The sequence below is a fragment of the Athene noctua genome, chromosome 9 (genome assembly GCF_965140245.1).
Source record: "Athene noctua chromosome 9, bAthNoc1.hap1.1, whole genome shotgun sequence".
Classification (NCBI taxonomy): Eukaryota; Metazoa; Chordata; class Aves; order Strigiformes; family Strigidae; genus Athene; species Athene noctua.
Window position 1 is genome coordinate 3,079,644 of NC_134045.1, and position 16,173 is coordinate 3,095,816.

A 16,173-nucleotide genomic window follows, 5' to 3' on the forward strand; every position below is an offset into this window, starting at 1 on the left:
CACACGCACCTTTCAATACGCCACATATTCCATCGGGTAGGATGCATAAATACCATTCCTGAAAAGCGAGAAGCCAAAGAACCAACAGGTGGCTGAGGCTGGTGCCTTCCTTTGGAGCCGTGGTCTTCTTTAACCTGGGCATGATGGTGTTTCATCAGAGAGCACGGCAGTCACACGCCAGGTGCTCGAGTTACACTCGGCGGGATCCAAGGAACTAACCAAAGAGAAAGAAGCAGACAACATGAGAGGTTAACGGCAATTGCACTAAACTAATCACGAGCTCCCAGAGGTGGGAGCCAGTGCCAAAGGAGATTCCCTCCATTTTCAAAGGCTCTGCCGTCTGTGCTGCCAATATTCTCAATCGCTACTGTGTTTCCTGAAGGCCCTCCTTCTCTTTTTGCGTTATTCAGTGTGGTGGGAATTGTATTGCCATCACCTGGAAAGGCAAGAGAAAGAAGGGTTTACCTGCTTGTGGGTAAGCACAGGGAACGGCACTGCCATTCTCACTGCTGAGCATCATGGGGTAAATAACATAACTGAATGCATTTGGACTGGGCTACCCACAAAGAACAATTTTTTCATCTTGTTTTCCAGCCAGGATGTCAGTTCTTGAAGAACAGTGCAACAGTTTTGTTTGCTTTTTCACTTTGAGGAATTCATGCTTCAAACCCCAGAGTAAAACCAAGTTACCAGCAAAGAGGTTAAAGGGAGGGCAGTCAAACTGATTCTTCTCATCTTTATGTCTGTACAGAAATGAGAAGAAAGTCTTCTTTCGACTCTGCAGGACCACCACTATCTGCGTACATCGTCTCCCCTGCCTTCACTGCCAAGCCAGCGCCAAAGTTCAGTGAAGCTACAGGTGGGCTCCTGCTTACACTGATCTCTTAAAATGCCTCAAATGTGCCTGTCTGGATTGTGCTGCTTTCCATCGGTCCCTGCAGGTGAAAACTCACTTACTTATGCCTGAATATGGGCAGGAGTAAATTTGATCCGGCATCACGTTCACCAACAGACTGCCGCAGGATCCACAGACAGAAAGGTGAAGCTTTAGAAAGCTTCACAGTTTGTCAGACACAATAGGCACGAACACTAATTTAGCACCTTCCGAGCAGAAAGCAGTCCTCTGCCCCACAAACAGCGTCAGATGCAAGGATGGGCCACGGGGCACAAATATACTGATCCCCACTTTTTACTGCCTCTTTTATCTCGTCAGCAAACTCCTGCTATCAGTTTAAGGGTAGCATACATGTTTGCGATTCATGTTCACTTTGTTCATATGATTTATGCGGACAGAGGACTGAATTCGTTCTTCCTGCCATTCATTCAGGGTGATCTTTCCCTTCACCTCTTTTCCATCTGTGAAACACTCAACTGTCCTCTTGATAGCACTTGCTAGGTCATAAACTTGACAAGAAGCCTACAGGGGGGATTCCCGGTCTTGTATCTTTCTGGCAATCTCTTTTGGATGGAACCCTGAATGTACGTCTTTTGCTTTCTCGATCAGCATTTTTGTCCTAAGAGCAACCATCAGCATTTTTGCTACCTTTCTCTTCAGCAGGGCCCGAGTCACACGGTCTAAAAGGCCCCGAGCAAAAGAATCAGCTCCACACAAAGACAAGACCTGGGAGCCAAGTGCAAAACTACGGTAATACTTACATGTAGCGTACACCCTGACAACTTTAGGATTACTGTGGAATCAACAGTTTGAATTAATGGAATTAAGATGGAATTAACACAACACCGGAGTATTAATAATATTCATTTTTAAGCCCCTTTTACAGAACAGGGTTAGTCCTTAGGCAGCGTACTCGGATGCAAAACCAACTGCCCGGCACAAAACCACAAAGCTGCCTTGCGCCTGGTGCTTCCGTCACAAGCAGGGATAAAACAGGAGATTGGCTTAGGCACTCCTTTCATCTAAAAGCAATTGATGCCTTGGGGCAGATTTTCAACACAGGAACATCCCCTTTGTTCGGGTCAAGGATGTCCACGGCGGGATCACCCCACTGGGAAGGTCCCGTGAGCCCCCTGGGAACGCCACGAGGTTACAGATGATCTTTAAACGACCACAGAGGGAGTCTGCATTGAATACTAGCTGCTATTTCAGAGGTGGTGTGGGATTCACCCCATGCACTCCTTGGTCCGTCAGCTCACCCCCTACTGAATTCACCTCTCAGGCTCAGAGAGTCTTTCCTGCCATTGCAGCTGTCATTAAGAAACAATGTCTGTGTTTTCTACAGACAAATCTGAATCAGGAGCCTCTAACTCAACAGCTGGGAGGAAAAGAAATCCCGATGGAAAAACGAGCTCTCCCTTGAAAACCACCCTTCGGGTAACTGCTTGATACAATTCCCTCCTTCCAGTAAAAGCACCAGGTCCCTGCCCACCTCTGTTTCAGACCCCCCCGGACAGCCCCGCTGTCAGCGCTGCCCCGAGCTGACCCAGGGCACTTCCACACGCAGCATTAGGCCATTCTGACTCCGGTCGGAGATGCAGATCCTGCTGAGGCACCACAGGGATGCAAAGCACCTCAACCCACCTTCGGGAATCCCTCGCCAGCCTTGCCACCATTTCTGCTTGCTTTGTGCAACCACCACATCCTTCTCAAGCATCTGCTTGGGAAGGTTTTAGAGGAAAAAGAACGGAACCTTTGGAAATGAGGGTCAATTAGATTAGGATGAAATTATTTTCTTTCCTCTTGCTTCTACAAGTGTTGAAAGTGTCCTTCTGAAAAGGTTTCTGAGAGAGCATGTTGTTTTATTCTAGGAAATTATGCACATAATGTTCTGTCTCTCTCTTTTGACCGCAGAGCCAAGACGATGTGCAAGTCCATAGAAAAGGAGACCGCCAGCCTCCACGCAGGAAAAAGAAGCAGCGAGGACTTCAATTTACAAGAACAAGGGAATTGGCAAGTGGAAAATCCGAAGATGATTATCTTACAAAGTCTGAAAAATCATGTGTACACAAGAACATTTCCAACAGCCTTCAATAGATGGACTACGTTTAAATTTGTTAGGAAAATCTGACAGATGACATTATTTTTACAGACTATGATAAGTAATAATAACGCATAATTCCTAAAATGAATAAATAAGTTGGCTTCACTTAGCAGTTTCAGAGAACTTTTCATGTAAACAACAAGAGCGATGCGTTCTACAAAGTAGCTGGTTTGGTGCCAAAGCCAGATTTCTAGACCCTTTAGCTCTCTGCCAGACGTTTGGGGGCTCAGTCTGAGTTTCCTATTGAGATTCTGACATCTGAGCAGGGCAGCAGAACTGTGTTATGAACCAAACGAGCTTCACAACAAAACTCCCCGAATGAACTGAAAGAGGCTTTACACACATCTTGAACTAAAGGAGCAAAGATGGGGGAGAGACCAAGAGCAAAGTGAGAGGAAGGCTGAGAAGGAGGATACTTTAATTTTGCCTTCTGAAGAAACCAACCTCATGCCCAGCTGTTACCTAGATGTGACGTCTAGCTTTGTCGCAGGCATTTTCCCTTTTCGCGTTTACCGGACCTTTGGTCATTCTTAGAGCATCATCAGTTTGGGGGGAGAGCCCTTCAGACTCCTTTCTGTAGCACTGGGATCCAGCACTTATCCGGGTGGCACTTGTAACTGGGAATGTCCAAGTGTTTTTCCTCCTTGGAGCTTCTTCTTCATTGTGACTGTTTAGAACATGGGCATGTTTAGAACATGGGCATTCCAGGGTGCCTTTGAGCTGAAATCATTCTCTCCTTCTCCCAGAAATACAGCTCTCATACAGCTCTCTACCCTACTTTACAGAGAATATCTTGCAGAAACCTCAGGGGGTCATTATGTCCTTTTTTTTCTATTTAGTAATTTAATGGGGACTGTTTACTTTGAGGAGGAGAAGGCTGAGGGCAGACCTCAGCACTCTCTGCAGCTCCCTGAAAGGACACTGTACAGAGGCTGATGCTGGTCCCTTCTCACTGGTCATGAGCCATAGAACAAGAGGGAATGGCTTTCAACTGCAACAGGGAGGTTTACACTGGACATTTGGAGAACAGGTTTCCCAGAAAGAGTGCTCAGACAGTGGAAGAGGCTGCCCAGGGCAGGGCTGGAGTCACCATCCCTGGAGGGGTTGAAGGGTCGTTCCGATGAGACGCTGGGGGCTGTGGTGCAGGGGAGAACTTTGCACCATAGTGGGGCTGAGGGTTGGACTCGATGACCCCAAGGAGTTTTTTCAACCTGAACGATTCTGGGATCCTGTGAAATTTATAGAGGCTATAGTGATTGTAAACATGCATGCAGTTAGGTCTCGCTTTCCTTATCTGAGAGAAGAATAGAAAAATCTAGAGCATCTGGGTTAGCTGAGAGTTAGAACATGTCAAAAAACAGACAAGAAACACTTTTTGGAAATCAAGGACTAAGCATCTTGAAAATGTTTCCTCCCCTCTAATTAGACATCGCCGTTTCCAACTGCAGGACCCGACGCCTCACGGCAACACCTTCTACGTTGTCTGCCTGAGGCAATTTAAAATCTCACGCAGAGGGATACTGTGCCCAGTTAGACAAGGCCTGGCCCAGCCCTTATCTACGAGCGCAGCAACAAGTTCTCAGGTGAACATCCCTTTTGTCTGACAGTGGAAATGAGGAAATCGAGCTGGCTTCTTTGGGAAAACCCTCTAAGAGCTCAAAGGACCAAAATGGGGTGACTTTTCCACCAACGGGAGGTGCAGGGGCTGCTGGGCCAGAGTCCCAGGCCCATTCGCTGCCACACAACTTGGGGCTCCCAGCGTCTGAATGGCTGTAGCACGAGCTACACTGTCCTCCTTTCCTTTTAAATGGCATCTCAGAAAGCCAGCATCTGAAAAGACGCTTTATACAAGCCCAGTGCCTTTCCAAACCAAGATCATGAAGAACTAGCGCCTCCTGATGCAATTGTACCCACCACCCTACCCCGAAAAGCCACCCCAACAAGCCAAAGCCCAAAGGAAATCATTTTCCAGCATCTTTACGTGCCGACATGCCCAGCACAGGATCGGGCTGCGCGAGAGGCCCAGCTAAGAGAGAGAAAAGCAGCAGGAGAAGGACATGGCCATGGGGCACGATACTTGGCTCGTCCTGGGTTGTGGAATCACAACCTCAGTACATTATCTCCTGCCTCTGCACTAGAGCTTCCTGGAGAGAAATTACAAATCCTGTTCTCTTGAGTCATCAATTGCTCAGTCCAGGAAGTCATAGGTACTAACCAATACCTCACCACTGGACAATCAATACATTGGTCAATGAGATATTAGCAGTTCCTGTGAGGTGTTAACTACTCTTGACTGAAATCAGAGGAACAGACATGGATCGTTGTGTCATCAAATCCTTATCTAAGATTTGTTTTTGTCAGCCTCAACAGCACTAAGATCCACAAAAATATTCAAGACACATATATGTTTTCCAGATCATGGGTGCATCCCCTATTATATTTCTTAATGCTCTTCTGTCTGATTGTCTCTGTCATTAGAGCCCCAAAGAGGAGTCAAAGAAAATTTAAGATATCGTACATTTCATGCAGTGGGGCCCTAAAGATTGTGTATCTGTTTTTTCACATACTCACTGCATGACAAATCCCTCACACTCGTTGAAACTCACACTACTTGAAAATGAGTCCCGAGATAACAATCCAAACATCAGAGGCAGAGGGCTACTGAAGAAGAGCTGAACTTGCCTTGGCATTACATATGCATGTACATCGTCTGCTGCTGAGCTGAAAGGCCCAAGGGAAAGAAATGATTTCTTGTTCTCACCTTACACCTGTTAAAATATACTAATGTTTTCCAGATGGTCATCAGACATCTGCTGTAGGTGCATCATATCAGATCGCAAACAAATTAACAGTGGTATCACCTGTACTGTACTACACGTTTGCAAAGCTTCCAGCCTGAGATCCAGCATTCCTGAACAAACTTACACGGCTAAATTTAAACCATTAACCCCCAGCATCTTAGCAGCACTGATACTTTAATGAAGCTATTTATTAAGGTAGCACAACCCATCTCAAGTCAACACCCAAATGAGAAAAAAATTGGTTGTTGTAAAATAAAAACTGGATAAAACTTCCCTGAGAATTTAGAGATTGCTTAAATAGAAAGATTTTGACAATTTCCTCCTAATGAAGACATTTGCTGATAAAAGCTCCCTTGTAAAGCAAGACGTTCTGTAAAGATATATATTTATTTTTTAAAACAACTGAATCTCTAAATTATTTGACTGTCTCTGCAGTCACTAGGGGTCAGTGTGGTCACAGGAACGGGCTCGAACAAGGCCTCAGAGCAAACCTTCAGTAGCCAGCGCTTTATTCCAGCTCTCCAGGGCCAAAGCCTCGCTGCAGGGTTCTGCAATGCCTTTAAATTAAGAGAAAAGGCTGCAGGAGGCTTGTTATGCTTCTTCATGTCCAACTCGGGGGAGAAGAACAACTTCTATTCAAAAATCGCTAAATAGTTATTTTTTATCTCTTGAAATACAGTGATGATATCACCCTACTTCTCCCCTCATCCTACACCGTTTCCAAAAGGCATTTCTGTTCCCTCCTGCACCTTCTCCTCAAGGAAACAGTCTTTGAAAAGAGGTGTTCCCATGCTGGGAGTCTCCTTTCATCTTTCCAGTCTGGAAAGAGTTTAGACCATTTAAACTTCCTTTGCTTTTCCCAGTCTGTTTTTCTTACAGGTGAAAATAATGATAGAAACAAGCTACTGTTGTATGTGGTATTTGAGGCACCTGAGAGCACAACTATTATGCTGCAGAGTAACAGTTCCAGATCCGTGCCTACGTTATCACTTTAGACCCAGCCTTTCAGAGGGACCTTCGCTCAGAAGCGGCGTTCTACCTCGGACCATTACATGATAACAAGATTTGGACAGCACAGTTAGGAACCAAGTATTTGGCCAGTAGGTTCTTCCTGCAGGCACCACTAACTAGGGGTGCAGATCACACATCTCAAACATCTAAACGCCTAATCACATTATGTTTCAAAAAATTAATGTTACTTCCTGGGTTTTTTTCCTCAAGAAATTATGAGCATTGAAAAAACCCTAAAGCAAAAGCAGACAATTCATAGATACTGCTGCACACGTGGATGCCGCATCGAGAACAATTCTCACAGCAGCAAGATCACAGCCCTGAGCTTCAGAGCTGAGCTCTTCTCTTACTGTGCTCCTCAGGCAGCTGACCTCAAAATACATGGCATAGCCAGGAGGACCCCATGCAAAAGAAACGTGAGAGAATGTAGAATGACACAGCAGAGTCCACTTCATACAGGGTGGCACATGTAGAAAGATCTCGTGCCCAGTAGAAAGCCCTCCATAAGCCTCAAGTTTATACAAGAACCTGCATTTCAGCAGCACCCCGCTGAAGCGACACAGACACAGTATACCTGTCACCAAAACCTAACTCAAGCTGATGATGACGATTCACAAAATTTCTGCTCAACTGTACCCCCTGCTTTCTACGATCGTTGCAACAAATTGTGTTTCTCCAGACTGTAGAGTGCATTCGGTGTCATCACCCATATACATTATGCAACAGTCCCCAGAAACATTAAGAACCTGCTGGTCATCCATCAAGGGAAGGAACCAGGAGTTTAACAAAAAGCATACTTGCAGTTATGGGGACTGCCTGGCAAATTCACAGGCACACATAGACCACCATTCCCTCCACTTCCCCCCAACAGTTGTAACTGGACGTGGGTTTTTTTTTCCTCACCCGGTTTTCTGTTCTCTCAGTTATCTTAAGATGGCACACTATTTTCATGGCCATGTTGAAGTGCCCAGAATTCTTTTATTTCTCAAGATGTGTATTATTTTAGCTGTGTTAACTCTTTCATCTCTAAGTGCTGGTCATTTGCTCAGGTGATACAGCAAATCATGTAATACTGAGCCTTAAAGAAGGACTTTTTGAGCTCATGCTTGTCCCTGGTTTCACACTAAGATAAAATATTCCTGAAGTTTGGCAGATGAGAGCATAATTAAAAGCAACCTTGAGGAAAGTAGTATTATTTCCTAAATATCTGAAATAATTAAATATTCCCATACAAAATAGCTAAGAACACTGCCTAGAAACTTCTCTTCAAAGAGTGGACGGAGCCATCCCAGAAAGGGATTACCCTATCTAGTTATCGTCGATTAAACAAGAGCTTCACAGATGGAAAACCTGTCTGGCAATAAATTCCTACTGCATCAATTTTCAATCATCTCAGAAGACAGTATCACAGTACATCTGAAATCTTCACAGCAGTCTTCCCTCTGAACACCTCCCTGTCATTACATTGCTGCAGACAGCAAGCAAAAGAAGATCTTTCAGACTAAAATGAAATTTATTAATAGAAAAAGACCAAATATACATTATTTAAGACAAACCAGGTGGGTGAAAGTACAATAAAGTCATAAATGTGACTGCTAGATATACAGTAAGAACTGTGATCTCCCACAGACTGTTGCTTATTTGCACTATTGACATTTTCTTCTTTTCTCACAGCATAAAGAAAACTTTAAAAAGGAGTAAATTACATTTATACCACCTGGAAGCCCTTTGTGTTTTAGTAGACTTGATGTACCTGAGAATAGACCCTGCATTCAGCCGCTCAAAACCGGTCCGTGTTTCCCCACATCCTGGAACACCCACCCCAGGCAGTACATTCCCGAAGGCAGCCCCTGAACTGCCTGACTTACAAGCAGTTGCATGAACACCACGCTCGTCTTCTCCACTGTTCATTTTTGTTGCTCTCACTCTTGCTTTCTATTCTCCCACTCAAGTTTTACCTGTAGCTGACAGAATACATCACAGATGTGTTAGAACAATTTTAACATCATTGGAAGCACTTTCATATGGGATATTGTTTCTGTCCCATACGTTTGTCTGCCAGTCGTCAAGGCAAAAATGGCTATGCATTACCACATGGACAAACACTGATAGGCGAGAAGGCCGAAAGGATACTCACATAAGCTACATAACTGTTCTGTAATGCTCATCTTTTCCAAATTTTTCAGCCCATTACTTGTCATTCTCCTATGCTTCATCTTCTCTTTTAGTTAGGTGGGTTTTTTTAAAAAAGAAAAACAACAAAAACACAAAACCAAACGACTTGTTTATGAGAAAGTCAGCACTATTGCTTGCTTACCTTGCACATGCCAATTCCCTGACTGGGCAACTGTTCAAACAGAAAAGAACAATTATTTATGGCTTACTTTATCAACTACAACAAAGAAGCCCCATGAACAACACACCAGGCTGGGTACAGGTGTCAAAAATCACAAAGCTCTCTAGAAGATGATGAGATCAGGCGATGACTGTACTCTTCTTTTACAGCTCCTTTCCAACTACTCTAAATTACATTTTTGCTTCAGAATATGGGGGTAGGCTTTAGTTAATTTTAAGCATTTTTTCCTCTAAATTTGAAGATATAGATACAGTGGAAAAGCCAAAACAGTGTTTATGTCACACTGTATCGTATTTCAAAGCTCTCATCCCCTTCGTCATTCTGTAATAGAGTTCATGTATCCCCTGTGAGTTGCCCCTTCATAGTTACCCAGTGTCACGTCCCGCTCCGACGAGGGGGACAAGTGACTCAGATTCGCAAATCCCCAATTGGAGCGGACAACAAGTCTCCAAGTTCAAGCATTTATTAACTACCTACAATGTACTAATTGAACACATGATAATTGGCTAAGTACAGAGCAAGTTGTGGTGAGCAATATAATATGCTTTGCATTTCTTAATAGAAAAAGGAAAAGAGGGAGATAGAGGGAATGGGGGAATACAGATCACCGGTCTGGGTTCCTGCGCTGATCCCGCCAGCGAGGGTTCCAGGAGGCGGCCATCTTCTTCGCTGGCATTCGTCTTCTTCGCTTCATTGCTTTCTCCAGACTGTCGGGGGGGGGGGGGGGGGGGGGGGGCGGGGCAGGGAGAGGGGCAGAGAGAGAGAGAGAGCCCTTTCTTCCCCCCTTTGATTTATACCCATTTTCCTTGGGTCCGTCCCCTAGGTCGACCCACATAGCTACGTATCCCATGTACGGGGAGGGGTAAGGTGTTTCATGGGATGATGTTATTGGCATGATCATGACAGCCCTCATTAGCATATTGAGGGGTGTCAACTTTAATATGCATTTTGTGGATAATGAAGCAAAGTTCATTCACCTGACACATGGCCCTTGAAATTTGCCCAGGTGCCCCAGGGCAGAGCCGTCCTGTCTCCACAGGGTTGTCTCCCCCAGCTACATCGGGCAGCGTTATCAGCTTGGGCCTCCACAGAATGCACCCTGGGACTCAGAGTTTTGTCTTGCGAGTGTTTGAGGCATTTCTTCAATCAGCCTCAACTTTTGCTTTCCCAGGTTGTTTGTCTTAGTTTCTCACAGGCCTGGTTTCTCGTCTCTCACACCCAGGAAGAACAGCACAAATATAGAAATATCAGATGGGAAGACCAGAATGGAAGCAAGCATACAGAGAACATCAGGAGAGTGTCTTTACCTTTCGATTTCTCCCTCCCCTTTTCAGGGTAAGGACTATGGGAACACATAGACTATGGGAAAATAGTGACTGTGAACAGACAGCAGGTCTCCACAAGAGCACAGCTCCACCCAGACAATGGTTATCCATGTTGGGATGCACTGCCTAGCCACACCGCCATCAAAGGAACAATTATTAAAAGGATCAGGATCTTTCACTTGTGTTTTATGTTAGAGCAGAATTATTTGTTTTATTTTGTTTCCCTTCAAACAATGGGCACTATCAAGAACAGGTTAAAAACAAGCACACCTACACAACCTCCCTAGCGCCTTGCCAGCTGAAGGGGTGAGCCTCTGCCTCCTCAAGCACAGGAGACCAGCTACATAAAGCTGGCCAGCTGAGAGCTCCCTGCCCTGGGCCCAAGTTGACAATTCAAATTGACTATTTTTTGACAGATGCTAAGTTTCTGCATGAAGTTGAGCATCATGCTGTCGTGTAAAAAGGCGAGCAAAAACTTCAGCAAGGTCTTACTACAAAGTCAATGGATAGGAACACTTCTCCCAGCTCTCAAGCAGCATTGAGGCGTTCCAGCAATTATCAGTATCCATTCCTCTCTTTAGAGTTTCCCTGCAAGCAATAGAACTAGACGCAGTCTCTGCACAAAATCAATCAATTAATGGCAAAGACTCCTCAGCATGAGAAGAGAGAGCGCATCGGGGGCATTAGGATCAGGCTTTAATGCCCACAACCAGGCTTTAATGCCCACAACCAGGCTTACAGCCACTTTCGAATCAGAACAAATACCAGCGCTACACAACAGCAGCTGTCCAAGGAGTTGGGTCCACACCCAAAATAAAACTAAACAGGTTAATTCTCTTCCTCTATCAAGAAAAAAGTAATCGTTTCTGCTCTCTGTTTAAAGCTATTCATAAAAAAAGATACAACACATTCATCTGTAGAAACTACCGTTCAGGTCAGAGAAAAACCCTTTTTAAACATTAACAAGTTCCCTCTCTTCAGCACTTCCTATAAAACAAATATTACCTATAAAATGAAGGCAGTATTAAAAAAAAAAAAATAAGAACTACTACTACAGGAGGCATATCCCATTAAATTTGGGCAATACCTGCCCGGCAACTATTTCTGACCCAAGAGACTTCTAAACCAACACCTACCACAAAAGGTTTTTTCCTTCTTCAGGTGTTAGCTAGCAGAGATCACTGTTCTTTTAATTGAACACTGTTTCTCTAGAACAAGTGCACTTTCCACTCAACCTTCTTCCCCCAAAGGAAACACCTTAATGGTAAACTGCAGTGGCAAAGAATTTTCTGTGTGTAAAACCTGTGGAGGAACCAGAGTTCAAATCAAACCTTTACAGAACTAAAATATCTAGGCTGTCTACAGGAGATGAACACTTCAGAGAGACACTCAAACTTACCACCTTAGCTTTCCCCTTCGAGTGAAACCCCAAGAAACTGAAGAAACCTGTGATCCATATGGCAGCTGCTTATCCAAACGCCAGCACACACAGACCTTCCTAAGCAGAGCCTTTGCTTGTGGTTTGCTATCAAGCATCTAAGGTGCTGTCTGCACTTCCACATCAGTGAATATCTCCGACATACTGTCACTGTGTCTGATGGCTGATGGTGGAATCAAGGGAGGCTCCTCTTCTGAGCTCAGGGAAGACTGTGATATGGGCAAAAACAAGACAAGGGGAAAGGCCACTGCCAGATTTGGACATGGTTCCAACAAATACACAGTAATAGTACTTACACAGTTGGAAAAGCAAAAAAGGCTTCAACACCCTCTGCTATCATCTCACTAGTTCCTAGACGCTGAAGGCTGCACCCCACTCCCACAGGGCAGAAGAGCAGAGTCCTTCAGCTGATGGGCTCAGGTAAGCCAAGTAGAGAACAGCTAGAAATAACACTGCTAAGTGATGAGAACTGGTTGTAAACTCAGACACCATTTTGATTCATTAATCTCCAACAGCTGAAGACAAACCTAAAGCAAAATCAACGGGATTGTAGACTAAGCACTCATACTGGGGCTATTTTTCAGCCTGCCGAGAGAAAATGATCAGAGACAGACACTTCACTGCGAGCAGCCAGATTAGCGCTGCTCCAGCAAGCCTGCAGCTAGTTCCCATTAACTAACCTGCTTTAGAAGCTGGTAACACCATCATTAACCTTAGCTTCAATTTGAAGTGAAACCTGTCCGCCTCCTGAGGATACCGTACCTGCCCTACAAGCCCGTGCAAGTTTATCTCGAGTCTTTTGGTGGCGTTGCCCCGGTGATGAGCTGTGACTGATTTTCCACTAAGGGAGGGGCACAAACATTCAAGACCTCCCGGGGAAAGCAGCAGAGCAGAGGTACTGTTTTGCTGGCTCAGCATGCAGTGGCCACTTGAAATCCTACCAGGTGACTGCAGGGAAGCCAGGAGCCCCCTGCAAGTGGCCACAGGAGCTAAGAGCCATCAGCAGCCAGCCAGCCAGAGACAGACAGAGCACCACAGTGCCAGTCATGCCCCCCGAGGCAAGCTTAGTGTTCCAGCAGCGACAGTCTGGACCAACTTAAAATATGAATGGCTTATGCATTCGCTTTTCTGAGCAGCTTGTTAGGTTACCAATACCAACATTCTATAGAATTATGTCCCTTAAGTAAACTGATAAGATTCAAAGATAAAAGGAAGAAAACAAACCCACAAGCAACCAGCTAAAAAACCCTCCAACCACTATTTGTTTAAATCCACCCACCTGAAACCTGTCTACAGCAACCCCACCTTCTGCTGTTCACTGTTATCTCCTACCATATACCTGCCCACACAATGCGATGTATCGGTAAATCCTGAGAACACTGACTACAAAAGGCAGCTTTCCAGTACGGAATTTCAGGTTATTGTTAGCTGATATTCTTCAGTGCCTACATGCATATATACAAATTATTGCTGACAAAAATCTCTCTAGTGAAATAGGGTACCTTACACAGATAAGATCCTCCACATCTGTAAGAAAAATCCAAAGTCTGATGAAAATAATTTTGACAAGTTTTTCTCTGTTCTGGGGATAATATTTGAATATCACACCAATATTTGCTCTGCAGCAGTTTCACCTTTCAGTAGATTTTGTATACTGATGCAGAAAGGTTCAGGTACAATAGCTGGTACCGACTTCTCATGCATATACAAAAAGTTCCTCAAAACTGCCTTCAAAAATCTGTTTAAAGTTTCACTCTCCTTTAATCATTACATTTTAGTATTCTAACTTTCTAACAAGAGTCATGAAGCACTTTGCCAAATAAAATACGATAAAAATCCTTCCGGATGAAGTTTTCCTTTTTAAAAGCTTGCAACACAATTCATCTGAGAAAAAGCTACACGGTAAGAAAACGACAGACTAAAATATCACACTTTCTCCATTCACAGCAGCACATTGCTTACTGTTAGCGTTGTTGTATGACTCCAGCAACACACTCCCTCATAAATATCAGCCCCTCGGAGACACCCCACTTAGTAAAGGAACTATCTCAAACAAACACAACCAACAGTGCCAGAAGGTCAGCTGACAGATGGGACGGGTGTTAAAGCCCAGATCTGAGCATATAATCTTCCCCATACCCCTAAAATACAGAGTTCAGCCTGTGACACAGGCATCATCAAAACATTTAAATGTGGTAATATTAATGTGCATCCCTCTATGGGTAAGAGCGGATCCTACAGAGCTAATAGTCGTATTCGCCCCATCAGAAAACCTTCAAGCTATCTCGCCAATATAGCAGCTCCAAGTACTTCACCAGGATTCGCATTCACCGACGCGGTTACAGGTGCCTGCGTGCAGCTGGGACAGGCAGACACGCACACCCAGCTGTACACATTTCACAGGGCACACAACTGCAGGAGGAGAATAACAGCAGAGAAACTGTAGACAGAGATTAGAAGCTTTCTTAAACTAATTGATATACTGGAAAAGGATGCAAGCTCTTGAGTACATTGTAAACCAATGTAAATCCAGACTGCTGTCTCTCATCCCACCTCTCCCCTCCACAGCTGTGTCTGTGGCTCTGCTTCTCCCTGCATCTCCAGCAGCGTTAGGAGCCTGCACATACTCCAACAGTCAGGAAACCCATCTAGCTCAGCACCAAGTCAGCACAGACGCTCAGCCAAAGGAGAAAAATCCCCTCGGCCTGGGTTAGACCAATTTAATTGCCACAGAACTACTCTATGAAGATACACTTTAAGTAAGAGAGAAGGATCTGGTCTGTACAAGGTACAGGATTTACCCTGGGGATATTGAAAGAAATCATCTCCTCCTCCTCTCTCCTCACAATTCTTCCCTTGGGTCAGTATTTCTGACCTCACAGCTACATGATCAGACACTTCAAGAGACTTATCGAGCCAAAAATTGACACAGCAAAGACTTAAATTTAAAAGATTAGCCTAAACAACTTACAGGAATTGTGCACTGAGCAGAAAGCTCCTTAGCCCACTCTGAATAGACAGGAAGAGTTTGTAAGAGAGGAAAAACAGGACAAGATTGTCATCTTCTACTGAAAAGGGACAGGCATTTACAAGCAAGTATCCCCTGTGGCATACAGGGGCAGCACCTGAGAAGGGTAAGAAACAGCGACAGCAAAGTCCACAGCGAGTAATAAACAATTACTTTTAGCCAAGAATAAACATTTAGACTGTTGGATTTTACAAGTTTATCAAACACACGCTCTCCTATAAGTGTTTTCTAAAACATATCACCCTACCATTAACTCCACAGACAAACTTAAAATACAAGATGCACGGAATATAACATGAAAACAGAGAGCTGATGTATATATGTTTATAAAGCACATCTCCATAAAATCAGTGATACCCTCTAACAGACTAGAAACACTCAGGTATCACCTCATTTATATTAGAAATACTCCTTTAGAACATACCGGCAGTTTACAACACTAAGCAAACAAACCCAAAACACTCCCCCACCCTATATGATTCTAAGAACACAGATTTCACTTTTCCAATATGCTATCTGGATAGCACATATGCACACCAAAAAAAAAAAAAAAAAAAAAAGAGGCCCAACTAACAGTATTTAATTGGTTATTGGGCTTTTCTATAAGCCAGACACTATACAGAACTGTTTTAAAGTTAATACACACAGCAGAGGAAAGCATTACCTTGAAAAAAACTTACCAAATCCTACACATTCTGAAACATAATAGGTTTTCACAACTGCTACACATAATATTGTGGAAACGATGGAGGTGGAACACAGCAGTGACATCTTAGACAGAATTTTATGTAAATAGCTGGCAAAAAAACCCAAAAGAACTTTGTTTTCTATGCAAACATATTACTCACAGAGTAGCCAGCGCAATCTGTCCTCTCAGTTCTGTCCTTCAAGAAACTCTCTCAAATAAAGAAAGATAATACCGGAAACTAGAATTCAAACTCGAGAAAAAGTTCCACAGTGTTTCTGCTGAACTACTGCTCTCATGGCACTTCAGAACTGTCCCTTCTCCAGAAAAAAAAAATCTCTATTTGAGCTCTAGTCAGGAGTATAAACTCACCACTTGACCATCTCACTTCAACCATCGCTAACAGCCCTTGTATCTCAGGCACGCCCTGCCTTTTCTCCTCAATAGTTTACGTGATTGAAGCATAAGATTCAAGATAAGCTTGACTGGTCTTCATTTCCATTTAACATTAGAATTGCACCTGAGGAAAA